The sequence below is a fragment of the Culex pipiens genome, chromosome 1 (genome assembly GCF_016801865.2).
Source record: "Culex pipiens pallens isolate TS chromosome 1, TS_CPP_V2, whole genome shotgun sequence".
NCBI lineage: Eukaryota > Metazoa > Arthropoda > Insecta > Diptera > Culicidae > Culex > Culex pipiens.
In genome coordinates this window covers 87,596,124-87,617,283 of record NC_068937.1, presented here as the reverse complement: position 1 = coordinate 87,617,283, position 21,160 = coordinate 87,596,124, and the positions used below count along the sequence as shown (strand labels likewise).

The 21,160-nt window shown below is 42.8% G+C and overlaps 2 long non-coding RNA genes across 2 annotated transcripts; both read left to right on the top strand.

The window, feature by feature from the left end:
* The first annotated feature begins 2,637 nt into the window (after positions 1-2,637).
* LOC128093823 (uncharacterized) lies at positions 2,638-3,902 on the top strand. The gene is made up of 2 exons (XR_008212772.1): positions 2,638-2,745; positions 2,997-3,902. It is a non-coding gene; the product is annotated as an uncharacterized LOC128093823 (long non-coding RNA).
* Positions 3,903-11,796: 7,894 nt separating this feature from the next.
* On the top strand, positions 11,797-16,754 carry LOC120425819 (uncharacterized). The gene is made up of 7 exons (XR_005606599.2): positions 11,797-12,066; positions 12,149-12,365; positions 12,417-12,974; positions 13,042-13,444; positions 13,505-14,925; positions 14,981-15,837; positions 15,899-16,754. It is a non-coding gene; the product is annotated as an uncharacterized LOC120425819 (long non-coding RNA).
* The last annotated feature ends 4,406 nt before the right edge of the window (positions 16,755-21,160 follow it).

Below are 21,160 nucleotides of genomic sequence, written 5' to 3'. Positions count from 1 at the left end.
AACCGATCGGCCATGTTAGCCCAACTTGTTCTACAACTTCTGTGAACTGAAAAAATCGCACTTTTTCTTTTGTATAACTTGCCAGAACAAGATGCAAGTTATCAGAGTAAGTTGTTCAAATGTAATTGACTACACTGTGCTAACTAATAAGAGATTCAACGAAAAAAAGGGGCGTGGTTTTCGGCTGTGCTGTCAAATAAAAGCGCACACTGAAAAGGAAAGTAAGATTGAAAACAGCTGTCTAACCGTTGACCAACCTACATTTAAACAAACATTTCTTACTGGAATTTCAACGAGGCCAATAAGAATAGAATCTCTGTTTATTTGAGAAAGCTTGTTTCTGCCCGATTCATTCTAAGCTAATTTGAAATTGAATATAACAAAATAACAAACCATATCGCTCTCTATCTGTGAATACTGTTAATCTCTCTTTATTTGGACAGAATAACATGGCGAACTATTAGATCTTCCGTTTTTTGAAGAACTTCCTCTTTCCCAAGATTCCCATGTGACATCTCAGTGGGTCCCAAAACAACACATGGAACATGGACACTTTTCCAGCAAAGGATTGATGTTTAAAAAAAACTGTATCGTAAATTGAAAATCATATACTAATAGGGGAGATGGGGGTAAGACGGCCACCCTAAGGGAGAAGTCTAATAAAATTTACGCAACAGATTATTTTGATCTCAAATTACGTACATATTGTTCTACTACTAGTCCATTATAGAAATGACATAAATTAGTTGGTCTAAAAACCAATTTTCAATACTTTTCAGCAATTTAAAAAAAAATAATTGAAATCGTATATATATGAAATACGCGGGGTAAGACGGCCACCCATGTGGGGTAAGACGGCCAGTGCTATAAATTAACTTAATAACTTTGCTAAATCCACCCAAACACCTACATGGTTGGCTCAACAGACATCTCTGAACATCATAACTATTTTGGTTGAAAAAAATCAGGTTTCAAATGTGAAGAAAAATGCTGTTTAAAAAATTTCATATTTTGGCTCAGTGAATTTCATATTATTGCGACCACATTTTATGAAAAACTATGAATTTTTACTACAAAACAAACACAATTTGATACAAAAAAAATAGTTTGTGTATTTCGATTAGAATAAGTAAATCAAAATTATATAAACAATATTAAATTAGCGATTTTTATGAAAAGTTTGATAGGATTTCATACTATTCAATGAGTTTCGCTATATCACAGTAAAGAATGTTGTCGAAACGGTAGTTAACAGCATTTTGATTAAAAATGGATAGTTTTATTGAAAATGCTTTTCCTTTATCTACAAATATGTCTTAAGAGTCAAAAACCGTCAAAAATATAACCTCAAATAAAATCTACAAATTACGGGTGGCCGTCTTACCCCCGGAGGAGGTGGCCGTCTTGCCCCAAATAAATTATTTTTTTTAACATTTTTTGTAAACAGTTCATCGCATTTTTTGAACTTTTTCGAGGGACATAATCTAGGGAAAACTTCAATTTAACATGAAAAAATATTTGAAGACAGGAAAACATATTGTTATTTAACAAAAATGCCTAAGTTGTAATTCATGAAAATTACATCCAGTTTCAAGTTCAAAAATTATTTGTTTATTTTGAGCTATTTTTATACTATTTCAAACAATATTTCTGGCAAAGGTGATTCCATATGCATTATTTAGCATGAGGAACAGTATTGCTAAACATTTTAGTAATATTCATTAGTATACTTATTAAAACAGTGGGGTGGCCGTCTTACCCCGCCTGGCCGTCTTACCCCCAGCTCCCCTAACATCCATTATCTCATCAGCAGTGAGCGAGTTGTGGCGCTATAACCACGGCAAATAGTGTCCTGGGCATTTGTGGAAATACAATGTCCCATCCTTGAGGGTCCCGGAGCACCAAAACTTCTTAGCATGGTGCTCCCAACGAATAATAACCTAAAACCGAGGGGCGCGACAATAGTAAGAAATTAAATAAAATAAATTAATTTAATGCCGGAATTAATTAATTAACGAGAAATTAATTTTGTTTACGATCAAAACATCGCCACCTCTTTTTACACCACATTGGTTCGATTGACCGTTTGACAACGCGCGTGTTTGTTTTTGTTGTGTTGGGTGGAACTGTCGCAAAATAAAATATAAGCAGGAGAACGATCAGGTGTCGCAGGAGATCAGAAAAAGTAGCTGTTACAGGAGATGCTGCAGGCCAGAGGATCGATCGGGGAAGAAAAGACCTTCGTCGTCGATGGCCGAGATGGTTTAGCTTTTAGCTTCAACTCCAACGTCCCGATCGGATCCGGCCTAAGTCGATCAATCACCCCGACCGGACAACTGTTTGCTCGCGACAACAACATTACACCTTCACCCCCACTTCTTACGCGGCCGGGACTATATCGACATCTGCCGCCGTTTCCAGGAGCAGCGCCGGTCCAATCGGCAGCGGAATGACCACTTATTCCTCCCATCAGTCGCTGCGGTCATCGCCCAGTAACCAGGAGTCCAAGACCAACAACAACCTTCACGCGAACGAAGCGGAGGAGTACTCGCTGTTTAACGATTCCTAGGGCAGCAACCAGTGGACGAGCTCGAGTGGTGGTGTTGGAGGCGGCGGAAGTGGCGCCCAGAGTTATTACGGAGCGTTTATGCTCGAGAACGAACCGCTACATGTAGGATGAGTGGTAGGATAGTTGTTAGGTAGAGTTTCACGAGTTAAACGCTTCTTTTTTTGTTTCTCCTCCAGGTTTCCCGCCCGTGTGGATCAATCGGACCGCGCACTGGACTCACAATCCAGAGGTCGTCGGTTCGAATCCCGCGGCGGGCGCTCTCAAATTCTTTGTGTAAATATGGGTACTCGGCGCCGTCGCTCCGTGCCATGCTTTCATACACTTAGGAGCCCAGGGCGGCGAAGTCCTTGTAGATAAAAAGGAAGACACTAGTGGTTGGTACTAGCAATGGTGGCCGACAGCTATAAAGTCAACTTCGTTTTTCCAGGTGGATGCCTCGAAGGCACCAGGTTACCGTGGGAATGCCATATCATCGCCGGTCCGCTTCAAAGCATAGAGCAACTAGACGACACCACCTTCCGGAAGTTCGCATCTTAGTCTGCAGCAGCAGCAGTAGCAACAACCACAGTGTCAACTGATTGGAGGACCTCGAACGAGAAGCATTGGCCATATGCAGCCACATATGCAACAACAACACCAGCAGCAATCTCAGTCAGGGACGTACCTGTCGCCAAATGAGCAGAAGGTCATCATACCTCCACAGAAGTCGGGTCCACCGTCGAGCGGGCTAGCCGTACAACACCTCGTGCCCGCTCAATCCGTGACGTCTTTTGGCTCCGTGACGACCACCATCACCGGTACGACCTTGAGCCCGGCGGTGCAGCAATATTTGTTAGACAGTTAAAAAGCAAATTTGATTTATTTATTTAAATGGTTTCCATCATAAATTAATCAAATAAATAAATGAATTAAAAACAATAAACAACTGCCAAGGGCCCAGGCAACTTAAATTAAATTGAGCATGCTTGTCGGGGCTGCTTTTGTCGCGGTAGGTACTTGAAACGCGAACAGAATGGAATCACCGTCGGGGTTTTGAGTCGAAACAATTCCATTCAACGTGATTTTCGCAGGTGAATCCAACTTCGTCTCGACTGGTCTTGGCGGCACTCGTTCCGAGGTTCTGGATCAGTCGTGAAGCGCACACGTGGCACAATCGAACGAAGGACGCGTCCCTGGTTGATCTGAAATAAACAATAATTTTCTGACTGTGTTTGTTTAATAACTATAAAACACTCACGGCAAACTGCGGGTTGAAGAAGCCCTCACCAACAGCGTTCCGGACGCACCGGAGAAAACTTTCCCCGCCGTCCTTGGGGACGTCACCCTCCGTAAAGAAACTCGATGCTCAATTTGTCGTAAGTTTGGTCTCTATCTTAGTTGACAGGGTTGTCGGCTTCTTGGTCTTGCGCGTGTTCCGTGGAGATGGCCTCCGCCGCGGACGGGCCGGACTCTGGTTCGGAGGAGGTAGTAACTGCGGTGGCCATTCATAGTACAATGGCCCGTTTGTGGACTTGAACCGAAGACGCTTCCAGCGGGTCGAATATTTTGCGTAATCGATGCTCTTTGGGTGTTGGCTGCTTCCGCCGTCGAGTTGGATCCCTACGACTTAATTTGTATCCACACGTAGGTGATGTTGGAGTTTGATTCTTTGGTGGGCGATTGCTTTTCAAGTGGCCAGATTCCAGAAAAGATAAAACTTTTTTTGGTAGTGAAATTGGGTTTGAAACAAAAATAAAAACAAATTTGACAGTAGCGCGCAAAAGCAAAAACAAAGTTTTTAACAAAGCAGGTGTGGCGCGGTCAAATGTCAAATGGCAAGAGGTATTTAATTTCTTAATGTATTAAATGCGAGTATTTAATATATTAAGGCCATTGTCACGCCCCTCGCCTAAAACCAAAACTCGGAGCGTATGGTGGTGTGTCCCCACGCTTCTTCCTCCCCTGTAGATTCAGAACTGTATTGTGGTTTGAACACACACCCCGTGCTCAAACTCAATCCAATTCAACGAATCATCTCTGCGGTAAACTTTACGCAGTAGACCTGGCCGGTTTAACGTTTTGTGATGTTTCAATGCATTCTATTGCAATGGTACACTACAAATGTTAATAAATGACAAGAAGAGGCTAGGTGCATCTAACCTAAGGCACTCTCCAGGATCCCTTCGAAAGATTGGCTGCGCTAGGGTTTGATTAGATTAGATTAAATTAGATTAGAACTTCTTCTTTCCCAAGATTCGATCCGACGACTTGTTGTTCTCCCACGGCAGGTCCAGGTGCACTTCCGCATCACTCCACGGGGCGTCAATAAGAAGGCTGCTGTCAGCTTTGTTATACAGCAGTGAGCAAAAGAACTTAACTCAACAGTGACTGGAATTAAAATCGAAGTTTCATATGTTTGTTTCATGTCAGTTTTTATAAATTCATTATATAACTTTGTTACAACAAACCATTTCAACTGTCATTTCGATTACCGTACCGTACCACGGAGTAATATTGAGAATGGAGTGATTTTAAATTGTTGTTTGTCATAAACTCTATAAGCTGATAATTTTTGTAGCTTTTACCGGTTATATGTTTACAAACTAATCGGTCAACAATTAAAATTATTGCAATCTTCGATAAATAATCATTATTTAAACTCTAAATTCCTCACGTACAAATTTACACCACCAAACAACACGCAATGTCAAATTGAATGTGTATGTTGATAATCAGTTATATAAACTGCTCTCCGATAACATTTATGTAACATTGCGAGAAAACCTAAGGTTATTTATAGAATGATTGGCCACGCCCATTTTTCAGAAGATGCCATCCCTTGGCAATGTTAGATAAGCAGTGAAATAAACAGTACAATATTGTTCTTATTCAAGACAGCTATTTTTGAGGATAACATTGCAGATGAGGGAAAGCATCTTGGCATATCAAATAGAGCTCATAAAAAGCGTTTTCAACTGATATCAAGTGTTAAATACCTCAATTGGAAGTGAGCAAGCAAGTTTCCATCAAAAGTGTTTCAAAATAAGTTGTTTAAATAAAAAATCAAGCAAATTGAAATAGCTCCTTTCCTTTAGCGAGTGCTTAACCACCCAAACTTGTGAGAATTTTCCCTGTTGTGTTGCCACTTTTGTTGTACGCAACAAAATTGCCTGTCGCGTGCCTGTTGCATGATTTGGGTTGGATAAAAATATTTTTTTGTAGAATATTTACTATTAAAAAACGAAAACTCAGATCAATACAAATTTATATTCAATGAATAGATAATTGTCTTGCAAAGCGCGTACCAACTTCCTTTTTTTGGACTGGCATGTGGTTTTTGCCCTGTTGGGGTTACACGACCAAAAAATAATATGTAGAATGCAAAAACAGCATGCAACATTGTACTCTCGGACCCAACATTGAAACAATGGTATTGTAAAAATAGTTTAGCTCAGTTGCAAAGTGTTCAGAAATTAATACTCTAGGGGCTAAATCAAAAACCATATCGATATGTTTTGTAGTTTTCGAGATATACCAGTTTTAGAAAAAAAAATTTCGGGGACGGGTTTCCGGCTGATGTGTCTCGTTAAAGTTGGAAAAGTGTGAAGTTGACTGTATTTTAACACTTATGTGGCACAAAACTAAATAGTTATATAAGCCAGTTACACAAGTAGTTAAACAAACTGTTATTCAACTAATGTTGAGATTTTTTCTCGTATGTTGATCAAAAACAACTGTCTAACTATTATTCAACAGTCGACAAGTTATGAGTGCTACTTGGGATGGTTAATGAACTGACCTTGTTAAACATTTTGGAAGGTTGTTGTTTTTTTAATATCAGGACCAATAATTTTTTTTCAATCGTATAATCACAATTTGCCAGGACCCGTGGTGTAGGGGCAAGCGTGGTTGCCTCTCACCCAGTCGGCCTGCACAGCAAAAAATCCGATGGTAAAATCGCATGCAAAAGCATGCACATCACCTTCGTCAAAATAAACACTTAATATTACACACTGCATGTACAATTTTTGCAAACACAAAAAAAAGTTGCAACCGACGGGATTCAAAACCAGCACCAACAGTAAGGACTGGCGTCTTAGCTCACTCGGCCATCAGACCGATGAAAAGCTGGAAGGATAAACGCATATATGAGTTCGACATTTCGGTCAAGTAGGTTTCCCATACTGATGGGCTTCTTATTTCAGAGTGTAAAATCACATAAAATTGCATAAAATAATGCAATATTAATTTTACACCCAGGCCATTTACACGCAGCTGGATTACTACTTTTTTAGCTGTGTGGGTTCGATCCCAGAAGGTCCCGGTGGCATTTTGGAGACGAGATTTGCCTGATCACGCCTTCCGTCGGACGGGGAAGTAAATGTTGGCCCCGATCTAACCTAGAGGTTAGGTCGTTAGCTCAGTCCAGGTGTAGGAGTCGTCTCCCTGGGTCCTGCCTCAGTGGAGTCACTTTTAGGCAGTTGGACTAACAATCCAAAGGTCGTCAGTTCGAATCCCGTGGTGGATGGAAGCTTAGGTGTAAAAAGAGGTTTGCAATTGCCTCAACAATCAAGCCTTTGGACACCTAGTTTCGAGTAGGAATCTCGCAATCGAGAACGCCAAGGCAATGCTGTAGAGCGAATAACTTAGATTTAGAATCACAATTTGTTAATTCAATTTATAAATTACTCTTTTTAAAAGCCGAAAAAATATTCTTTTCAATCATCTTTTATTTATTCTAATGACATTACTTAAGTTTTTCTGCTCTTTGCAGAGAATTGTCGAACTCGTTTGCTTAGAAAAAATCACGACTCTTATTTTGAATATCTTATACTTAATTAAAAAAATTGGCTTCTTTAACCCACCGGAGGTCGCGTACGTGTACTTTGTACACAGTTTGTAAGGGCACTTGTAAGAAAGGCGAAAACACGCGACTTCCCGAAGGTTAAAGGATACTTTATTTGCACTGATATTTTTTAACCATTTTGATCAATAACGGGAACGAAGGGCGGGCATCGAAACGAGATGCACGATTATGAACAAGTCCTACCAGTTGCTTGCTTTTGCCGATGACATCGACATTGTGGAAAGAAACCTGGAGACGGATGTCTACACCCGACTGAAGGTACAAGCAAGGCGTGTAGGACTTGGCATGAATACGACGAAGACGAAGTACATGAGAGGAAGGGGTTCGAAGGACGTCGGCCCCCCAAGTCTCACCCCTCTAACTGTGGATGGTGGTGAGTTGGAGGAGGTGAACGAGTTCGTGTACTTGGGATCGCTGGTAACCGCCGACAACGACACCAGCAAAGAGATCCGGACTCGTATTTTTGCTGGGAATCGTGCGTACTTCGGATTACGGAAAACAATCACTGTTGGGGAGCCGGAGTACAACTTAGTCTTCAACAGCTCTGGTAGCCCCCAGCATCGACCGGATCGGATTGGGCTGGCTGGTCTGGTCCTGGTTCGTTGGGTAGTCCGTGCGTTGGGTGGCTTCCGGGTTTCTTGCCAATTCACAATAAAACAACACGCAATTACAGAAAAACAGCACTTTAATTTTAAACACAATTTCTAATCTAATCTAATCTAATCTAACCCTAGCGCAGCCAGTCTTTCGAGGGCATCCTGGAAAATGCCTTAGGTTGATTAACGCCTAGCATCCTCTTGTCATTATTAACAATTGCAGTGCCCCAATGCAATAAATTGCTTTGAAACATCACAAAAGTTAAAGCGGCCAGGCCAACTGCGTAAAGTTAACCGCAAAGATGATTCGTTGAATTGGATTGAGTTTGAACACGAATGTTCAAACAGCAATACAGTTCTGAATCTACAGGGGAGGAAGAAACGTGGGGATCCCCCGCTCACGTTCCTGTTTGTTTAGGCAATTGATCGTTGGGAGCCACCATGCTAAGAAGTTTTGGTGCTCCGGGACCCTCTAGGGATGGGACATTGTATTTCCACAAATGACCTGGACACTATTTGCCGTGGTTATAGCGCCACAACTCGCTCTCTGTGGATAGATAGATAAAAACATTAATACAAAATATAAACATTTTATTTATATATTTTCAGGCAGCTTGTTTAGCTAAACTAACAAAATTATTTCCTAACATGGATTATTGAATGATAACACTAATTTAAATTTATTTGTATAAAGAAATTAGATTTTCGACTTACCTTGAAATTTTATAATGGAGTGTGTGCTCACACATTTCCTGAAAAAAAGAACGAGCTTACCTCAGATTTGTAACATCCTTGAGTATTCACTCTCTTTCAATCCAAGGGGTTTCCAGCATCAAGGATTACTGACCAGTCTAAATGGAATTACCAGGATTACTGGCAATATGTCATGAATTACTTTGATTTCCCAGAATTACTTGGGATTTCCAGAAACCACGCAGAATTGCTCAAATTTTTAAAAATAACTTGGAATTACTGCCTAGCTTCCAGCATATTTAGAATTGGTTCGAATGACAGCTGTCAAATGCACAAAACCACGTGCTTGGCAATAGTACGTCCATCCCGGGAATTCCCGGCACAAAATTCCCGGGATTTTTATATGTTGTACGGGGAATTCCCGGAATTAAACAAAAATCTTAATTTGGCCTGGAAATTACATTAGTATTACAATTCATAAGTTTAAACTTTTCTAAAATATTACATAAATTGGTACCATTTTATTTGTTGTCATTTTTGTTTTTTTAGACATCTTAAATCAATTTTTAAGCTGTTTTAGTCATGTCATATAGAAATAAATAAAAAATAAATATTTATAAGATACTTATTTAATTTGAATTAGAAATGTGGTGCATATAAAATTCAATGCACAACAGAAAACAGCAAAAAAAAATTTAAGCTATCTAAAAACTGCTATCCTTGTTTAGATTGATATTAATAGTATTGAGCTAATTCTATAAATTTAAAGCTTGAAAAACATAACAAATATAAAGAAAACATAGATTTTATGACTTTTTTCAAAAACGAAAAACTTCCCGGGAATTAATAAATATTTTTCCCGTTTTCCGGGAAACTCAAAACCTGGGAAAATTAGACGTCCTGCTTGGAAATCATCGAACAATTGGGTAAATATCAACATCATTTTGAAAACTGATTTTGGCGTTTGAGTGCATTTAAAATTCAAAGCACAACAAAGAACAAAAAAAAAATCTTTAAAACTATCTAAAAGTGCTATCCTTGTTTAGATTGATTTTAACAGTATTGAGCTAATATTATGATTTTAAAAACATAACAAATATAAAGGAAACATAGATTTTATGACGTTTTCAAAAATTTCCCGGAATAAAAAATATTTTTTTCCGTTTTCCGGTAAACTTAAACCCAGGGAAAATTGGACGCCCTACTTGGAAATCATCGAATAATGTGGTAAACATCAACATCAGTTTGACAACTGATTTTGACGTTTGAGTGTTTTTCATTCGAATACATTTGAATTAGAGAGCATCCAAATTTGCGGACATTCCGAATCCGCTCTGTACTTCTTACAACCATAAAAAGCATCAAGGAAAAGCAAAATGCATTCTGCCGATTTACCTTTAAAGAATTACTAGTAGTTACTTGAATTAATGGGAAATACACGAATTACTGAGTAACTATGGAATTACTCGAATTACTACGGAATTACTAGGTAATTCCAGAATTACAGGAATTACTGCAGAATTGCGGTGTAATTCTGGAATTACTGAATTACTTACTCAAAATCCGAATGATCCCGTATTAGCTGTAAATTTGGTTTCTTACATGAAAATTAATAGGCAATAAATAGAATCATAAAAGGTTTATCGAAATTATCTTTTTAACAGTTATTTTTTATTATTTTATTATTTTCTGAAGTATGTTTTCACAAACAAGAATCATGGAATTACCAGGATTACTGGGATTATTAGGAATTACCAGGATTACTCTGGAATTACTCAGTAAATCCGGAATTACAGAATTACTTGCTCAAATTCCAAGTAATTCCGGATTAGTGACCAGTCTGACACGATGCTGGAAACCCCTTGTTTCAATCTAGCTCGCTGAACATGAAGATTCCCTCTTCTCAGATGGAGCAAATCGGCACGAAGAGAGCGGTTTTCCTTGATATCCAGCTGACACCGTAGCACCGACTCGTTGTAGAATGGGGCAGAAGGAGACATTCTTCCCCCTCACTCTCTCTCACTTGTTCTCTGATGCTGGCAGCGACGTTACCCCACTTGTTTCTCTTCCTTTTTCTTTATAACACGCACTCATTTCCACCTCTATCCGCCGATGACGTAGCTTACCGTCACCGATACCAACATGAGCATTGATGCTGAATGCAGGCTTTTGGAAATCCCAATCACTCACTTCCCACCACTAAAACCATGAAGGCACAAGGAAAGGAGGCTCCTCGATCATTACCCTCCCCCGTGATGCTAACATGTTCATATGTCCCACTTCGCACAGCCGCGACCAAAACAAACGCACGCAAACAAACCTTGCAAAGAGCGACGGTGTAATCACGGTGTAACAAGGATGAGTCTCTCGCAAACACTCTCTCTCAATCTCTTTTGCTGAGAGTGAAAAAAAGAACTGTCAAATATGGCCGAAATCATGCGTCAAATTGGTCATCAATTTAACACCAAAAATCGTCGGAAAAACACAATTAATCACAGATACTCCACATTCCTCGATTTGCGCACTTTCTATTGAACCGACTCGCACAACTTTCTTCCTAAATCCAGTAAATCTTCACGCGTTAAAACGATTTTTTTTGGCAGCACCCGCGCGACGCGTTTTCGTTTTCGAGCTCACTCTCTCTCCCAGGGGTATTCCCTTTAATTTTAAACACAATTTTACTGCACAAAACAAAAGTTAAACGAACTACATTTATTAATATTAAGCCTAACACATTTAAATTGCCTGATAGGCGCAGAATCGACCGTTTCGATCTGCCGGTTCGAGAGGTTCTAAAAACTTAAAACTAAAAATCGCAGCAGGTCAACTGCTCCCGTCGTTCGTTGAGGCAGGTCAGGTCATCAACCCGGCCCGGCGGTCATCGACCCCGGAAAAGTGCATCCTGATGTTGGTGTTTGTCCTATCAGCGATCACCAATACCGCGATCAGCTGCTGTAGGTCGCGTGCAGCCGTGATAAGAGTGGTCACTCGCGTTGGATGGTCACAGTTGACCCGACAGTGCCCAGATCGAAAGTCCGTAGACCCACGATGTTTTGTAAGGCAACGATGTTTTTCGAAAATTTCGATGAACTGTATGCTGCGTGGAAGAGTGAAAGAGAAAGCATGCTTTGTATTTTCATCGATGTTTCGCAAAGCATGCTATCTCTTTCATTCATGCTTGCGAATTTTTCGGAAGTTCTGTCAAATGAAAACTCTTCGCTTTGTTTGCGTCTTTGATCGTGGAAAAAGCTAAGCCACATTTTTCCGGTACGATTTTGATTTTTTAATAAGTTGAATCTGGCACAAAAAGAACTCCGTGGTCAGGAACAATGGCGTGCAACAGCAACGGTTTCAGCGGAAGAGTAAGTAAATTACGGAAGCGAGTTTCACTGCGGGCGTAAACACGATTTCCGGCAATGATATTCTTTTTTCCTCTACTTCCAGAGCAGAAGGGCAGCAGCGAAATCACGCTGGACACCGATTCTGGTGTAGAGGACGACGACTTCAGCTTCGTTACGTCCCCTGCCAGAACCAACACAACATCAATTTTGGAACCAGTGGCCAGCGGTGACGGAGTGGTCTGTGGTGCTGTGAAACCATCGGGAACGACGACAGGAATGGCTAAATACCGGGAGAAGCTACCGATGCCACCAGAGAAACAGTAAGGAAAAAAAGCTCGTGTTTAAGGGAAACAAACAATCTTTTCTTTTAGAATTTCATCTCGTCTTAATAGCCTTGGCCAGTGGAGACGGAAAGTGGTCCGGTTCGGTCGCGGAAAGTGGTTCAATTCCGCTCTGTATGAGCAATAGCGATGAGCTTAGCGAAAACCCCTTCAATCGGATCAAGAGCCAACAGATCCGGCGTCCCTAAAACCAACGGAACCGATCCTGCAGTGTATCATCAAAGCGGCCATGAACGAGGAGATTTAGAAAGCGTCAAGCTGGGTGGTTCCGATGAACGCCGCACCGTCGTTCCTTGTAGGTTTCTTTCTTAACGCGATAGACAGCTCCGTCCCACCCTAACAGTGAAATTCCGGATGAGTACAACAAACATTGGCGGGACATGGTTGGCGTCGAAGGTCAAAACCGGCCGCAGGAGGATGGCCAACAGTGACATGTCCGGAGAATTATGCAATAGAATTTAGGAAAGATCTTGGTATGCCCATCAACTTCCAAGAGCTGATCCAGTTGCCCTGGACAAAAGAAATTGGCCCATCATTCAGCACTTCTAAGCTGTATCGGACCTCCTTGGAGTTGCATCGTGTCAAGAAGTATATTACAGTTTTCTGGCACTTTGAATTCTGGGTGAAAATCTCATTTGAATTTCGTTTTTTCCAGCACGTGCGCGTGGAAGGCTTTAGTCTGCCAAAAGGGGCCGGCACTAGACAAATAGCTCGTCGACGGAACTGACCTCGCAGTTCAACAACAAAGCGGACCAGAAGCTGAGCATCGTTGACACGTGTCGCACCGTTGACCGAGGAGAAAATGGAAGCTGTCCTGCTGGTTGGTTACGGCGAAGTTACGCCCGGATGATTCCGGCCGCCACAGACTTAATTCCGGCCCAACGTGAGTGAGGATAGCCGGGCACGTAGGACACGTGCAATACATCGGTGCTAGAAGCGGATATATCCAACCTGGGTGTACGCAATCATCTTTTTAAGAACTCAAGAGATTCGCCGACGGATTAGAACAGCTCGATTAGGATCCCGCGATGGCCGTTTCCTGTGTCGCCCGAGAACCTGTAAGTTGAGAGAACAAAGAAGGCTAATCTCAGTGTAATATTTTTTTTCTCTGTAAATAGGCTGACCAAACTGGCACGCGGGACTATCATGGCTTACAAACTCCCTCAGAACGTCGCTGCACGGATCAGGCACGGAAAAACGCTGATTGGAACAGGTTCTGTTGACGGTTTCTGCTCTACAAGTGTCCTCAGAGCAATGAGTGAGATGCTCTACGAACGCGTCCAGGTTCGGTTGACGAAGACCGATCCATGTACTTGTCCATAACAAGCGGTCCAACGTGGATCCTCAACCAAACTTCAAAACCACTTCAATGGAAATGACGGCGGAACCGACCTCCCGGGGCGTCACCAACATGGTTCAGCTGCTGAGTTCGATCCGGAAAAGGCCGTGCTGTGTGCCACCTCTTTGGCCGAGGAGAATGTGAAAGTTAGTCTTGCCAATAGCGCGGCGTCGTGTCTCGCAGAATACTTTCGTTTCGACCCAGACGAAACCGGCTGCCATCCCGCGCATAAATCGCCGTTACAGAGTAGCTTATGATAATGGTTCCGTTAGCAATCATCACATCAACTGAATTCCGACTTAACGTGAGTGAGGTACCGCCGCAAGGACACCGGAAGTTGATCCGGCTGACGTGGACATTCGCAAGCAGCACGATCGTTCCATGCTGCTGATTCCGGTGGCATCCCACGAATGCAGCAAATCCGTCGAGATAACTTCAAACAAGCAGGCTGTGGCCAATATGAGCTAGTTAGTGTTCGGTGATGAACGGGCTAAACAGCAACCAAGCGGCCCCGGGCCACGGGCAAGCTTCGTTACCGCCGCAGTTCCGTGCGCAGATACAGATGTATTGTGGTAGCGGAGGAGCAGGTGGATGTTCTGGATCGCCATCGCCTCCGTCGGACGGTCCACCTTCGTTGGGACCGATGGACAACCGGGACAATAGTGGAATGCAAAATAACAATGTTGGCGGAGGCGGATACAATAAAATACTGAACTTCGTCTCGGGCGGTACAAATCATCAGAACCTCGGCGGAAGCGTAAGTCAGGAGCAGCAGCAGGGGGCAAGTGTCGACCAGCGGGAAAGCAGCAGCGTTGAGGAATAGATCGTACCATGATTATCATGCGTCGTATTGACTCCGATGAGGAGGATCGCTTCAGCAGCGGTGCCCGAAGTCGTCCAGCAAGATGAGCGGCGGCGGTGGCCGTACAACAGTACAACGCAGTTCAATCAAGGCCCTTTGAGTGATGACAACTGCCATGGCCAGCACAATCAGCAGCTGCAACATATCTTTGGAGAGTGAAGCGGAAAAGTAGGATCATCGTCTGGCGGAGGCAGTCGCTGCGTTGGGCAAAAAAAACCAGTACCACCAGCAACACGATTCGCGAGCTGTGGAATCGAAGCTGAAGTCGGACAGCTGTACCACTTGGAGATGGTCCAGGAGAAGCCGGTGGTAGCGGAATCAATGCTGCGAGAGCTTAGGTTAAACAATCATTCTTTACATTTCTCAATACCAACTAACTTTTCCATCTTCCAGGTCAAATAATGTTGCGCCACCCCCAAAAAGTGGGAGGACATGGATCGACCAGGACGTAGGACCAGAGATGCCAAAAAAAAGTCACGCGCTGGATTTTCTAGACAAATGGCATGACGGCGGATTCGACCTCGCTTGCCGTCAACAGACGGTCTTCAAACTGAGGAACCTTACCATCGTCAACCCAACGGAGGCACTCACCGAGAAGGACGGAAGCGGTACGCGTATGTAAGAGATCAAAAAGATGGACGACGAATACTTATGCTTCGTTACGGAACGTGCTAACCCCAAAGTCTGCACCATCTCCTCCGTGGTCCATCCAAGGAAATTCTCCCTACTACGATCGGAATAGAACAACTTGCTGAGGGTCCAGTTTCGGACTTCCAACTTCAGTCAGTTGCAACTCGGTGCCTCGCAACTGGACCATCTTGGAGCGCGTATCCGATGGCGTTAACCTAGGTAAACCAGACATCCTTCAAATGTTCCAAACTAACCTTCTCAAGCTCAAAAACCCTGCTTCCGGATGAGGAGGTGGCATTCGCGACGATGAGTACAAACCAACCATGGAGTACAATCCCCCGAGCATCAATAAAAACATCACCATTTCGTATATCACGTCCCAACCTCACTCAATACCCTATCGAATCAAGCGGGCAACCGCCCAGGACGGCCCAGCTCTAAAAAGGTTCACCGGACGGTCGCCAAAGTGGAAGTGCCCTAGAAACGATGCTGGAAGTAAAAGACCCACAGGTTGCCAACCTGTAAGTTCTCGGAACAAGGCTGCACGGAACAGGCTCGCCGAATGGTCACCGCCCAGCAAGCGCCCTCGAAAGGACGGATCAAAAGCTGCACGGACGCGCGTAATATATTCGTGACATTTTCTTGATTCAGATAACACTAACACTAATTCTTTTCTAACAGGTTCAAGCAATCCGGAATTGCCATGCGGAACGGCAATGGATCTCGAGGTTCCCTTGGAAAGAGGCAGCACGGAACATGTTCGACTGACGGTCGCCAATCTGGAAGTGCCCTTGGAACGACGCTGGAAGGAACAGGCTCGAAGGCGTCTGGCCGCGGTAGATTCAAGCCACCGGATCATGGTGGATTATTTTCCTGTAAAATCTTCTGCGCACTCAGATGCTTTCTCGCCGTAATCGGATGGTAACTTCCGCCCTTTACCGTGGCATCGTTCGCCACGATCACACAATCCACGCCCAGCACCCAGACCCACCACCGTAACAATCCTTGCCGTATATTCCATGTGCGGCCAACGTGCCCAGTTCCATAAACGGCTCCACCAACCAAAACTTCCCTTACTCGTGTGCCGCTTGATCGCTTCCGGTCCGCCTCCGTTCAAAATCTTCCCGGTAACTGAGGAACCAGAGGCCAGAACTGCAAGCACGACTATCTGGAGGAACCAACCGGCACGGCCTGGCTGGTGGAAATCCCGAACCAAGCGGATGCCCTGATGAGGAAAAAACGATGGACGCCAAAATTGTTATGTTCTTTGAAGCTATTTTTTAAGAAAATCAATGTAAACCAGGAAAAAACTGAATAAAAACATAAACACCAGCAAAATATTTCAATCAAAACAACAAACAAGATGACAGATGCGAGAAAAAGAAGAAAAAGAAAATAAAAAACGGGGTTGACGCGCGTCCGATTTTTCACCACGACGTCGTTCTTACATCGGCCCCGCACGTAGGCCTCTTGCGATGTTCGAACAACCTTGACAGGTTGACGTTTCGGGTGCAAAATACCTTGATTCGGGTCTGATGCGTGTCTCAAAATCAGACCCGCATCGGCCCCTGTAGGACTGATCGTCGCTCTGACGATCAGACCCGGTCGGCCCCGTATTTCTTACTGGGTGGTGACCCGACAGTAGATGCAGGGTTGTTAATCATGACCACTCCAACAATCACTTCGGATCGAGTGCAACGCCGCACGAAGCTGACGATGTACAGAACACTGATTAGACCGGTAGTCCTCTATGGCCACGAGACCTAGCGAAGCGGCATGAGGACGAACGTGCCCTTGAAGTTTTCGAACGGAAGGTGCTACAAACGATCTACGGTGGAGTGCAGGTGTCTGACGGAGTGTGGCGGCGACGCATGAACCACGAACTGCACGGGTTTCTTGAAGAACCGACCATCGCCACCCAGGCGGGGCTCAGGTGGGCCGGAAATGTCGCCCGAATGGACGGAAGCCAGCCTGTCAGACTGCTATTTGACCGCGCTGAACCAGCTGGCGGAATAGGGAGAAGAGCAGGGAAACCGCGCGCAAGGTGGGGAGATCAAGTGAATGGTGATATCCGGAAGATCTGTAACCTGGGAAAATTGGAGAGTAGCAGCACAAGATCGAGAAAGATGGAAGGGTCTTCTTGCTACAGCACGCGTACCTGGTGCGCGGATTGTAAGAGCTAACAGATTATGCAAAATAGCTTTTTGGTCATTGAAAAACTACCTCAAAAGCTTCAGCCAAATAAAAAATCAAGTAAAAGAATACTCTAGTTATAGCAAAATACCGCAAACTTTACTGTCCACAGCCATTTTTTGTGTAGAGAAATAAAATAAAAATTGTAACTCTTAGACGAAAAAATTAAAACTAAGAGGCCAACGTCTATAAATCCTTTCACGATTGCAACGCATTTCCCATCGCTCATCGTGCAACAGTACTCCACACCCGTGTTCGTGGCTGAAACTAAATTAAAAGAATTGCAAAAGTCGGATGTCGTGCTTCCGTTTCCGCCCGGTGCATTTTCTATTTGCCTCGTTGGTGGAGCGAGGGAACCAGTTTTCAGCAGTTGTGCTGTGCATTGCTGAGCAATTGAGGCTAGTGCAGGTGCTGGTAGTTTGAAACTGAACGAAATTAACGAGAGCATCCTTTTGTTTTCACTGCTGCTGCGGCGACGACGAGGGGAGACTCCTGGGAAGACAAGTCCATAAAAAGGTTGTTGGTTGGTTGGTAAGTTAGTCGTTTTTAATTTTACCATTCCCCCGTCAGCTGATAGTGAAAAAAAGAAAATGTGTACCGTAAACTGGGGTCAATCGGGACACATGGGGCGAATTGGGACAGCAGTTTTAACCATGTTGGAGCAAAATATTTTGATTTTGACGTAGACTTACGTCTTTGTTGAAGGTACTGGGGTGCCATTCCAAAAAACCCGGGCCGAAGGCCCTGGAATATTGCGTCATCCGTCAATCGCTTATATCTTCCTTCCCTCTAATCGAATCGGCACGATTTTGGTTCCATTCGATTCGAAAATTATTCAGCAATTTGCTATAAAACTTTCATTGTTGGCAAAATAGTTTAACTGTTGAAACAATTGAATGTTTTAAAATGTTTTCAAAATGCAGAGATTTTGCAAGCAAAATGAGCGCTTCCCACTCACGGACGGGAATGGCAAGTACCTATTTTGAGGGGAAAATCATCCGAGCAACGCGACCGAGTGTCGGTCGCAAAAAAGGAGGGGAAGTAGCGGACCGAAATCATATATAAGAACGCGCGCTCAGCCCATTCTATCATTCACGTCTCAGACGTCGGACCGGCAGCAGCAGCAGCAAAGCTCAGCCCAGAGCAGCAGCAGGAGAGAGGGACCAGGACTGGAAAAGAAGTGCGCATCGCCTTCTCGTCGTCACCTTCAGCCAGTTGCCTCTCGATGGCCGGACCTTTTGGATCTTTCGTGGTAGGGGGTGAAGACTTCCCAACTCTTCGGAGTTGCTTCACTCCTCGTCCCTCGTCCCACCCGGGACGAGGCATCAACAAGATGAGGCGCGCGCCTGCTGCCTTCTGCCAAAAAGCCTCTCGTGGGTCAAGCCATGGTTGTGGACATCCAACTAGCTCGTCACATTCGCGACGAGCGCTTCTGAAAGAGTTACGTCGTATTCAATTCCAAACTGTTGAAAGAGTTGCCCTCATCCCCGGGACGAGGCAGCGAACTGCAAAAATTTCAATTTAAATTTCAGGAACAAATTTTGGTCTTCGGGGGCGACAGAATGCTCTCGCCCCCAACCCCTCTGCCCTCCCCCCATTCTGCTCTTAGCATTCTTGCAAAAATTCATCCAATAAACGCAATCAATTCCCAATTGTTAGTGCTTGTGCCCTCAGGGCATCTGCAACGCTGGAGTGCAAATCAAATTTTGCATCCGGTTTATAAATACCGAGATCAAATTTGCCACCTTGAAAAAACTCCGTCATCGCCACCGCTAGGGTAGCAAATTTGCCACCGAAACAAGCCCACCGCGGGAGGCAAATATGGGTTTTATCATCTTTTGCTCTCGTTTACCTTCAAAATCAATAATTATGTATTGATTCATGCTTAGAAATGCTAAAAATTTATTAGTCTTTTTAATCATATTGAAAATTTCATTTTTTCGAAAATGTCGAAGGTTAAACAACTTGCTACCCGATTTGATTCTCACCAAACCCACACATCTTAACTTTACGTAGTCTACGCCATTCCGGTTATGTCTGTGACATAACTACTTTGACTTTTTCTGGTTGGTTTCGGTTAGAACAGACTCAGACCAACAAAATGTGTACATCCATTTCCAAATTTAAAAGCTTTAAGTGCTCTAAAAACTGCTGTCCCTATTCAGACTGAAGTCCCGATTCGCCCCAGATTACGGTACTCTAGATATGAGTATGTGTTTCAGGAAACTAGATTTTATCCTATACGCTTTCATAGTGTTCCGTTGCTTAAGAAATTCCTCCCTCAACCGAGAACTGTAGGATGCTGGTTGTCTTCTAGTGGTCTGCAATCCGCAACAAAACGAATCATCGTCATCAGAGGCGAGCTAACGAGATAAAAAGATGTGCATCGTAAAGTGAAAATGATAAAATTTAATATCAGGAAAGTTACGTGAAAGGAAAACAGTCTTTGTGAAGGTAGGTATACATGTTTACGGCCACGGTGCTTGATTTTGAACTATTGCTCCTCCAGGATGAAATCATCAGCTCTTGATGGCAAAGATTGATTAAAACCAGCTTGTACTTACAGTATGTAAAAAAAGTATTTACACCCCTTGGGCACTATGCACATTTTGTGATGAAACATTTAAACAATTTTAAGTTTGACAGAAACCTAGTACTACGTTTTGTTCAGAAACTCATGCCGAACATTTTGCTACAAAAAGCTCATGAAAAGATGATTTCTATAAAAAGTTATATAACAAATACTATTACAGAAATCAAAAAAGGTGCAAAAAAAATTTGTGCACCTTTGCTATAGACATCACACCGTCTTTTCAGACTGAATTTACTAACTAACGGGACAAACACAGAACACCCAGAGAAAAAAAAAAAAAAATTTGCGACCAATATTTCGATTTTTTGAAAAAATCTGTATTGATTCAAAAAATCATAACTCGGTCAAAGATTTTTTGCCCATTCTGGAAATTTCTGAAAAGTTGGCATTTTATGTCCTCTAAAACATATCAAAAAATAAAAAAAATTAAAAATAGTGTTTTTTTGCAAATCAAGTTTTAGTGACAAAAAGTTAAATAAAAAAATCACCAAATTTTTTTTACCGTGTATCATTTTTTTTCAGTGTAGTCCATATCCATACCTACAACTTTGCTGAAGACACCAAATCGATCAAAAAATTCCTTCAAAAGATACAGATTTTTGAATTTTCACATATCATTTTTGTATGGACAGCTACCAAATTTGTATGGAAAATTATATGGACAAACTAATGATGCAAAATGGCTTCTTTGGGCATACCGAAGGCACCAAAAAAGTTTCAGCCGGATTAAAAAATACAAAAATTAAAATTAAAGAAAAAAGACCGATTCCGTAGAGAACTGCTCCGTTTGCGGGTCTTTGTATCGCTAGAATAGATTTTTCGTTGGAATTTCGTACCAACCCGGAAATACGTCGTCGGAAAATTCACCGGCATCCGAACCGGTCCACAATTCACAAGTCAACCTATGTGGCATCGGAAAGGGCATAAAATTTCCGATCTTTTGATACCCATACATGTAGGTTTTCTATAAAACCCACGTTTTAGAATAAATAGTCAAGGATGCCTATTTGGATTTGGGAGACTGGATATATGGTGATTTGTCAAGAAATAACATTATTTATGTGAAATTTTCGAATGGTGTACAAAACTTTTTTTGCACCTTTTTTCATTTTTGTAATAGTATTTGTTATATAACTTTTTATGAAAAATCATCTTTA